A 9,099-nucleotide genomic window follows, 5' to 3' on the forward strand; every position below is an offset into this window, starting at 1 on the left:
ATGATCTATCTTTTGATTGGAACAACTCTCAAAGGGGCTCACAAATGCTCTTGGGATCTAAGATTTGGTGTGAGCAAATGTGTGTGAGGTAGAAATGTGTTCTTATGAGGATAAGGCTGTGTTGGGCACCCTCTCACGAAGTGGGAGGGGGGTATTTATAGTGGGGAGAGAAAAACAGCTGTTGGGGACACTTTAAGTCACACACGGGTCGGACATCCGGCAGTTCACGGATGTCCGGGCGTCCACAAGGGATCAGACGTCCGAGAGGGGTCGGACGTCCCAGGGATGTAAGTATATCTGGAACCACTGTGGAGTTGAACAGGGACCGGACGTCCCGAGATGGCCGGAAGTCTGAGTTATTCGACTCAAACTTCTCTAGTGCAAGATTCCGGATTTCCAAAAGGGGACGGACGTCCGGCCCTCGGACGTCCGGAGGGAGCCGGAAGTCCGAGTTATATGGCTCAAGTTCTTCTAGTGCAAAGCTCCGGATTTCCGAAGCTGGCCGGACGTCCGGAGGGTGCCGGAAGTCCGAGTTATATGGCTCAAGTTTCTTTGGTGCATAGTTCCGTATTTCCGAAGCTGGTCGGACGCCCGGGCCTCGGACGTCTGGAGGGAGCCGGAAGTCCGAGGCACTGGTTCTGTTTTCAGATAACAGCAGAGCAGTGGAGATGTGGTCTGAGCAGAACAGTGGAGATGTAGTTTGAGCAAGTTCATCGCAAAACCTGTGATCCCCTCTTAATAGTGCGGGATCCCTAAGGACTCAAGAATCATAAAAGGGTACTGATGATCCATACTTGAGTGTATACTTTTATTCGCTGATCATCACTCCGCACCACTAACGTCAAAGGAACAGATACCTTTGAGTTGGCCCTTTCACTTGAGCTTGATGTTGTTGTTCCTTCTTGGCTCAAGTTGAAAGCAAGACATGATGAAGTCTTCAAGTAGCTCTCCCATACACAATGTGGGAAGCCTAGCTTATGTATTCATCTTCATTTGTCCACCATGTGAACATCCACAAGAATCAAGCATGTAGTGCTCAGGAATGCTTATCTTGATCTTGTCCTTGTTAGCACGTGAGCTTGTCCTTATCAACACATGATCATTAACAATAGTTTCAATGATATATTCGTGCTGATCCACTTGAACTTGGACACCACAATCTTGATGACGATCACCACTTGACGTCATCCTTCATGGGTTGTATGAGATCTTCCTTTTGACGCAAGCCCATGGAAGCACACCTAACCCCCACATAGGACTCTCACAAAGACCATGGGTTAGTACACAAACACGTAATGGACAATGCTTACCATACCATGGGATCACTTGATCCCTCTCGGTACATCTTATACGCTTTGTGTGTTGATCATCTTGATTTACTCTTTGTCTGAGATCTTGATCAACCTAGTGTCTCTATGACCATTCTTTGGATGATACCTTGAATACCATCTTGGTCCTCATATAAAGTCCTTGAACCCAACAGATGGACTTCAAGAAGTGCCTATGGACAAATTCTATAAATATAACTTAAGGCAACCATTAGCCCATAGGAATTGTCATCAGTTACCAAAACCACATTTGGAGATATATGCTCTAACAAAAGGATAATGATCTTTCCTGGTTGCCTTGTTCAGTTTCTGGAAGTCTATCACCATTCTATAGCCAGTAATAATCCTTTGTGGGATTAGTTCATCCTTATTATTAGGAAACGACGGTGATACCTCCCTTCTTAGGTAGGCAATGTACTGGACTTACCAAATCACTATGAGCAACAGGATAAATGATTCCTGCTTCCAGAAGCTTTAATATTTCTTTTCTAACGACCTCTTTCATCTTAGGATTTAATCTCCTTTGATGATCAGCAACTGATTTAAAGTCAGGATCGTTTAATCTTGTGCTGACATAGAGTAGGACTAATACCCTTAAGATCATCAAGAGTATATCCAATAGCAGCGCGGTGCTTCCTCAGAGTTTTTAGTAACTTCTTCTCTTCGCGCTCTGAGAGGAGAGCACTAATAATGACAGGATATATCTCCTTCTCATCAAGATCGGCATACTTAACAGTATCAGGCAACTGTTTAAGCTCGAACACAGGATCACCCTTCGGTGGGGGAGGATCCCCAAGCAGTTCAACAGGTAGATTATTCTTGAGAATAGGATATTGTTCTAAGACAATTTTATCTATCTCACCTCTCTCCTCCATATGCATATCATTTTCATGCTCAAGCAGATATTGCTCTAAAGGATCCGTAGGAGGTATGGCAATAGAGGCAAGAGCAATGATTTCATCCCTACCAGACGACTCTCTTTCATGGATTTGTCTTCCAAACTTGGAGAAGTTAAATTCATGAGACACACCCTCGAAACTAACTGTGAGTCTTCTTAATGCAATCAATGTGAGCATTGACAGTGTTGAGAAAGGGTCTACCAAATATGATGGGACAAAAGCTATCTTGTGCAGTACCAAGGACGAGGAAATCAGTAGGATACTTCGTCTTACCACACACGACTTCTACGTCTCTCACAATTCCCAGAGGGCAGATAGTGTCTCTATTAGCTAGCGTAATAGTGACATCAATGGGTTCTAACTCAGCAGGTGCGATCTCATCTTTGATTTCATCATATAGAGAATGGGGTATTGCACTAACACTAGCTCCCATATCACATAAACCATGGTAACGGTGATCTCCTATCTTAACAGAAACAACGGGCAGGCCAACTACAGGTCCGTGTTTGTCTTTCGCGTGAAGTTTAGCAATTCTAGCGGAGTCCTCACATAATTTGATAACATGCCCATCTATGTCTTCGGCTAAGAGATCTTTGATAATAGCAACACTAGGTTCAACTCTAATTTCCTCAGGGGGTGCATGTGTTCTAATGTAACCCCTACGTATCACAGTTGGAGCTTTAGAATAATCCTTTATCCTAGCAGGGTATGGTGGTTTCTCAGTGTAAGCACAAGGAACAATGGGATCACTAAAAGCAATGACTTTCTCCTCAACTAGATTGGTTTTGGCTATGTTGATTTCTATAGGAGGATGATATTTAAACCACTTCTCTTTGGGGAGATCAACATGAGCAGCAAAAGATTCACATAGAGAAGCTACTATCTCAGAGTCAAGTCCATACTTAGCGCTAAAATCTCTAGAAGTGTTTGTCTCAACAAAAGATTTAACGCAATCAGACTGGAAATTCATACCTGACTCCTTACCTTCCTCCAGCTCCCAATCTTCAGAGTTGCATTTGATTCTCTCCAATAAACTCCACTTGTGATCAATATCCTTCTTCATAAAAGAACCGACACAAGAAGTGTCAAGCATGGTACGATCTTCATGAGAAAGCCAAGCATAAAAGTTTTGAGTGATGATTTCTCTCGAGAGCTCATGATTGGGGCATGAATATATCATTGATTTAAGCCTACCCCAAGCTTGAGCTATGCTTTCCCTGTCACGAGGCCAAAAGTTATAAATAAAGTTCCGATCATGATGTACTAAATGCATACGATAGAACTTTTGATGAAATTCCAATTTCAACCGATTGTAGCCCCATGATCCAGTATCATCACATAGCCTATACCATGTCAACGCCTTATCCTTCAAAGATAAAGGAAATCCTTTCTTCTTTACCTCATCCTCGGGCAAACCTGCAAGCTTAAATAAACCACAAACTTCATCTACATAGATTAGATGCAAGTCTGGATGTGAAGATCCATGTCCTGTGAAAGGATTAGCCAACAGTTTCTCAAGCATACCTGAAGGAATTTCATAGAAGATATTTTAAGTAGGTACCTCAGGTTGAGGAGCAACTCCTCGTGCTTCCGTTCATGGTGAAGATACCCCGAACAAACACCTCAAAGTAACAGTTTCCATAGTGAGAAGTGACAATAAATTTCAGCACAATATATAAATGTTTCCTTACCAATTTCCACTTACAAAAGGCGCTTCACTCCCCAGCAACGGCGCCAGAAAAGAGTCTTGATGACCCACAAGTATAGGGGATCAATCGTAGTCCTTTCGATAAGTAAGAGTGTCAAACCCAACGAGGAGCAGAAGGCTCTGATAAGCGGTTTTCAGCAAGGTAATAACTGCAAGCACTGAAAGTAGCGGTAACAAGTGATTGTGTAGCGAGGTGAAACGTAGCAAGCAAAGAGTAACAAGTAACAAGTAGTAGCAGCGGTGCAGCAAGTGGCCCAGTCCCTTTTGTAGCAAGGGACAAGCCTGAACAAAGTCTTATAGGAGGAAAAACGCTCCCGAGGACACACGGGAATTTCTGTCATGCTAGTTTCATCATGTTCATATGATTCGCGTTCGTTACTTTGATAGTTAGATATGTGGGTGGACTGACGCTTGGGTACTGCCCTTACTTGGACAAGCATCCCAATTATGATTAACCTCTCTAGTCTAACCATAGCATTAAACTAGTGGATCCAAATCAACCCCTCACGAAGCAACGCATAGACATCTATTGTCCATCCCTCCCGTGATCAGAGGTGTAATGAATAGCATCAAGGATCTGAACATAAACTCTTCCACCAAGTAATCCAACTAGCATCAACTGCAAAGAGTAATCAACACTACTAGCAACATTACAAGTACCAATCGGAGTCGCGAGACGAAGACTGGTTACAAGAGATGAACTAGGGATTGGAGAGGAGATGGTGCTGATGAAGATGCCTCCCCTCCGACGAGAGGAGTGTTGGTGATGACGATGGCGACGACTCCCCCCTCCGGGAGGGAAGTTTCCCCGGCAGGATCGTCGTGCCGGAGCTCTAGATTGGATCTGCTCAAGTTCCACCTTGTGGCTGCGGCGAAACCACGAAAAAGCTCCCGATTGATTTTTTTTCCAGACCAAAACCCTTCATATAGAGAAAGAGGGGGGCTAGTGGGCCGTCAGGCAGCCCACAAGCTTGCCCTGCGCCACCAGGGGGGTGGTGGCGGTGGAAGGGCTTGTGGAGCCCTGGTGGCCCCCCTCCGGTAGTTCTTTCACCCAGTATTTTTTATATAATCCAGAAAAAATCCACGTAACTTTTCAGGGCATTTGGAGATGTGCAGAATAGTGGACTAGGATTTGCTCCTTTTCCAGTCCAGAATTCCAGCTGCCTGAATTCTCCCTCTTCAAATAAACCTTGCAAAATAAGAGAGAAAAGGCATAAATATGGTACCACAAGTAATATAACAGCCCGAAAAGCAATAAATATCAACATGAAAGCATGATGCAAAATGGACGTATCAACATTCATCATGCAACAGTTATAACACGGAGAGATATGTGGCTAGCTCCCGTTCGTCAATGTGATGTAGGCATGCATTCCGTGTGTCGTCATACGTGCTTAGGGAAAAGAACTTGCATGACATCTATTGTCCATCCCTCCCGTGGCAGCGGGGTCCAAAAGGATACTACGGGATATTAAGGTTCTCCTTTTAATAAAGAACTGGAACAACGCATTAGCACTTGGTGAACACATGAACTCCTCAAACTATGGTCATCACCGGGAGTGGTTCCGGTTATTGTCACTCCGGGGTTGCCGGGTCATAACACATAGTAGGTAACTACAACTTGCAAGATCGGATCTAAAACACGCATATATTGGTGACAACATAATAATTTCAGATCTGAAATCATGGCATTTGGGCCCTAGTGACAAGCATTAAGCATGGCAAAGTAGTAGCAACATCAATCTCAGAACATAGTGGATACTAGGGATCAATCCCCATCAAAACTAACTCGATTACATGATAGATCTCATCCTACCCATCACCGCCCAGCGAGCCTATGAATAGATTACTCATGAACAATGAAGAGCTTCATGGAATTGGAGAGGGAAGAAGGTTGATGATGACGATGGCGACGATTTCCCCTCTCCGGAGCCCAAAACGGACTCCAGATCTTCCCTCCAGATGAAGAACAGGATGTGGCGGCACCTCCGTATCGCAAACGCGATGAAATCTTCTCTTCTGATTTTTTTCGGGACGAAAGTGAATTTATAGAGCTGAGTTTGGGGGCGGCAGAGCCACGTGGGCCCCACAAGCTTGATTGTCGTGGCCAGGGGGGCCGCGGCAATAGGGCTTGTGGCCCACTGGCCCATCCCCTCCGGTGGATCTTTGCGCAGGTATTTTTCATATTTTCCAGAAATATTCTCCGTAAATTTTCAGGACGTTCCGAGAACTTCCATTTCTACACAAAAACAACACCATGGTAATTCTGCTGAAAACAGCGTTAGTCCGGGTTAGTTCCATTCAAACCATGCAAATTAGAGTCCAAAACAAGGGCAAATGAGTTTGGAAAAGTAGATACGATGGAGACGTATCAACTACCCCAAGCTTAAAACCTTGCTTGTCCTCAAGCAACTCAGTTGACAAACTGAAAGAGAAAGAAAAACTTTGACAAACTCTGTTTGATCTTGTTGTTGCAAGTATCTCTAACTCATAACCACAATTTCAGCAAGATCACAAGTTAACCACATAAGCAAGTGACACATAGGTCTCACGGTAAACTAATATCAATGGCATAATCAGCTAGCGAGAAAATAATAATGAGTTTCAGATACCAACAATTCAATCAAAACAAGCATGAAGCAATATGAATAGGTGGTATCTCGCTAGCTCTTTCTGAGACCGCAAAACATAAATGCACAACACTTTCAAAGATCAAGGGCTGACTAAACATTGTAATTCATAGCAACGAAGATCCAGTCATAGTCATACTCAATATCAATCAAAAGCAAAGCATAAAAATGACAGAGGTGCTCTCTAATTGGTGCTTAAATAAGAAGATGATGACTCAACAGGAAAATAAATAGTCAGGCCCTTCGCAGAGGGAAGCATTGATTTGTAAAGGTGCCAGAGCTCAAGCTTTGAAAAATGAGATAATAATTTTGGGTGGCATGCTTTCATTGTCAACGCAATGACCAAGAGTTCTCAATATCTTCCACGCTACTCATGCTATAGGGCGGTTCCCAAACAGAAAAGTAAAGTTTTAACTCCCCCAACACCAATCAATCACACTCCACGACTAGTCGAATCCTCGGGTACCGTCCATACTAACATCAATCCAGGGGAGTCTTGTTTTATAGTTATTTTTACGATTTAAGCGTGGAACTAGGCATTCCAATTACCGACCCCTTTCTCATGAATGACAGTGAATAAACACATGTCGAGGATAACACGCCTAACATGGAAGATACCAATAGCCCCCTGTCACCACATGAGCGGTTCGGGCATGCAAAACAGATTATTTCTTGAAGGTTTAGAGAATGGCACATGCAAATTTACTTGGAACGGCAGGTAGATACCGCACATAGGTAGGTATGGTGGACTCTCATGGAAAAACTTTTGGGTTTATGGAAGTGGATGCACAAGCAGTATTTCGCTTAGTACAAGTGAAGGCTAGCAAAAGACTCGGAAGCAACCAACTAGAGAGAGACAACAGTCATCAAGATGCAATGAGTTTTACTAACATGGAGTGCAAGCATGAACATGATATAAATCACCATGAACACGAACATCATAGAGGCTATGTTGATTTTGTTTCAACTACATGCATGAACATGCGCCAAGTCAAGCCACTTGAATCATTCAAAGGAGAGTACCATCCTATCATACTACATCATAGTCATCTCAAAATCTATGTTGGCATTCAAGACAAACCATTATAAGCTCCTAGCTAATTAAGCATGGCATCAAAAACTATGATCTCTAAGTTGTCATTGCAAACATGGTTCTCTCACAACAAAGCTAAATCTGGGACGACAAGCTAGTCATATTTACAAAAACAAAATAGATAGGGTTCATACCAGCTTTTCCAGTCTCAGTCACTTCATCATATATCATCATTATTGCCTTTCACTTGCACGATCGAACGATGTGAACAATAATAAGAGTGCTCGTGCATTGGACTAAGCTGAATCTGCAGGCAAACACAAAGGAGAAGACAAAGTAATATGGCTCTTTGAAAGCTAAACACGTATGCATGCAAGAGCCACTAAACATTGTAACCAATATCTTCTACCTTGAACCAAAGAAAAAAGAAAACTATTTACACGGGAAAGCTCCCAACAAGCAAAAGAAGAAAGGAAAATCTTTTTGGGTTTTCTCAAAAGGACATAAAACAAGAAAACAAGAAAACGAAAATAAACTAGCATGGATAATATAGTGGCAAAGTGTAAACACCGGCTAACAAAGTGAAAGCATGAGCATGAATGTAAAGTCGGTGAGAACACGTACTCCCCCAAGCTTAGGCTTTTGTCCTAGCTTGGTCTACTCCCAAGGAGGAAAATAACCAGCTCCGGGATACTCCGGAGCGGACTGTGGATGCCACTGTTGTGTGAGCTCCTCTGGCTCCCACTGATAAACTGGCGTGTGGTACTCGACTGGCGGCTCGGGCACGGGCACCTGTGGTTGGGCCAAGCCCCAATACGCGTAGATGTCCGAGGGCATAATAATGTACTTGCCTGCATAAAGGTTGAACAAAGAAGGAGCAGGCAAAGTAATAGTCTCTCGAGTACCCTGACTAAATACCAGGTTATAAATCATCCGTCTACTAGCATCTCTATCCAGAAAATCATGGCGAACCATGTTGTCATAATCCAGATATTTTTCAGGGAGAAGCATCTCATCTTCCTCGCGAAGTCTAATAGGTATCTCAAAGTGTCTAGCAAGACGAGTAGCATAGATACCTCCATAGACGACACCTTTGGAACGATTTGTGTTCAACCGCTGCGCTACTATAGCACCTAGGCTATAAGTCTTATCGCTATAAAGGCCTTCGTGCAAAACCGCAAGGTCTGGAGAGCTATGTGATCCAGCCTCCCCACGGCCAATCAAACATTTTCCAACAAATAATGAGAAGTACCAAAGCACAGGAAAATGTATGTTAGCAATTCTAGCGCGAGACACTCCTCTCTCCTCTCCAATTGCAATAGTGCCTATGAAATCTTCCAAATCCCGTGGACGAGGATCATGAATATCCCCAACATAAGGTAATTTGCATGCATTGCAAAAATCTTGTAGTGTGATGCACTGGGGGATATCGTATAACATGAATTCAACCATGGGAGGATTCTTCCTCGGATAAAAGTTGAAGCTTTGAACGAAAATATTG

This window comes from Hordeum vulgare, chromosome 6H (assembly GCF_904849725.1).
Source record: "Hordeum vulgare subsp. vulgare chromosome 6H, MorexV3_pseudomolecules_assembly, whole genome shotgun sequence".
NCBI classification, from domain to species: domain Eukaryota; kingdom Viridiplantae; phylum Streptophyta; class Magnoliopsida; order Poales; family Poaceae; genus Hordeum; species Hordeum vulgare.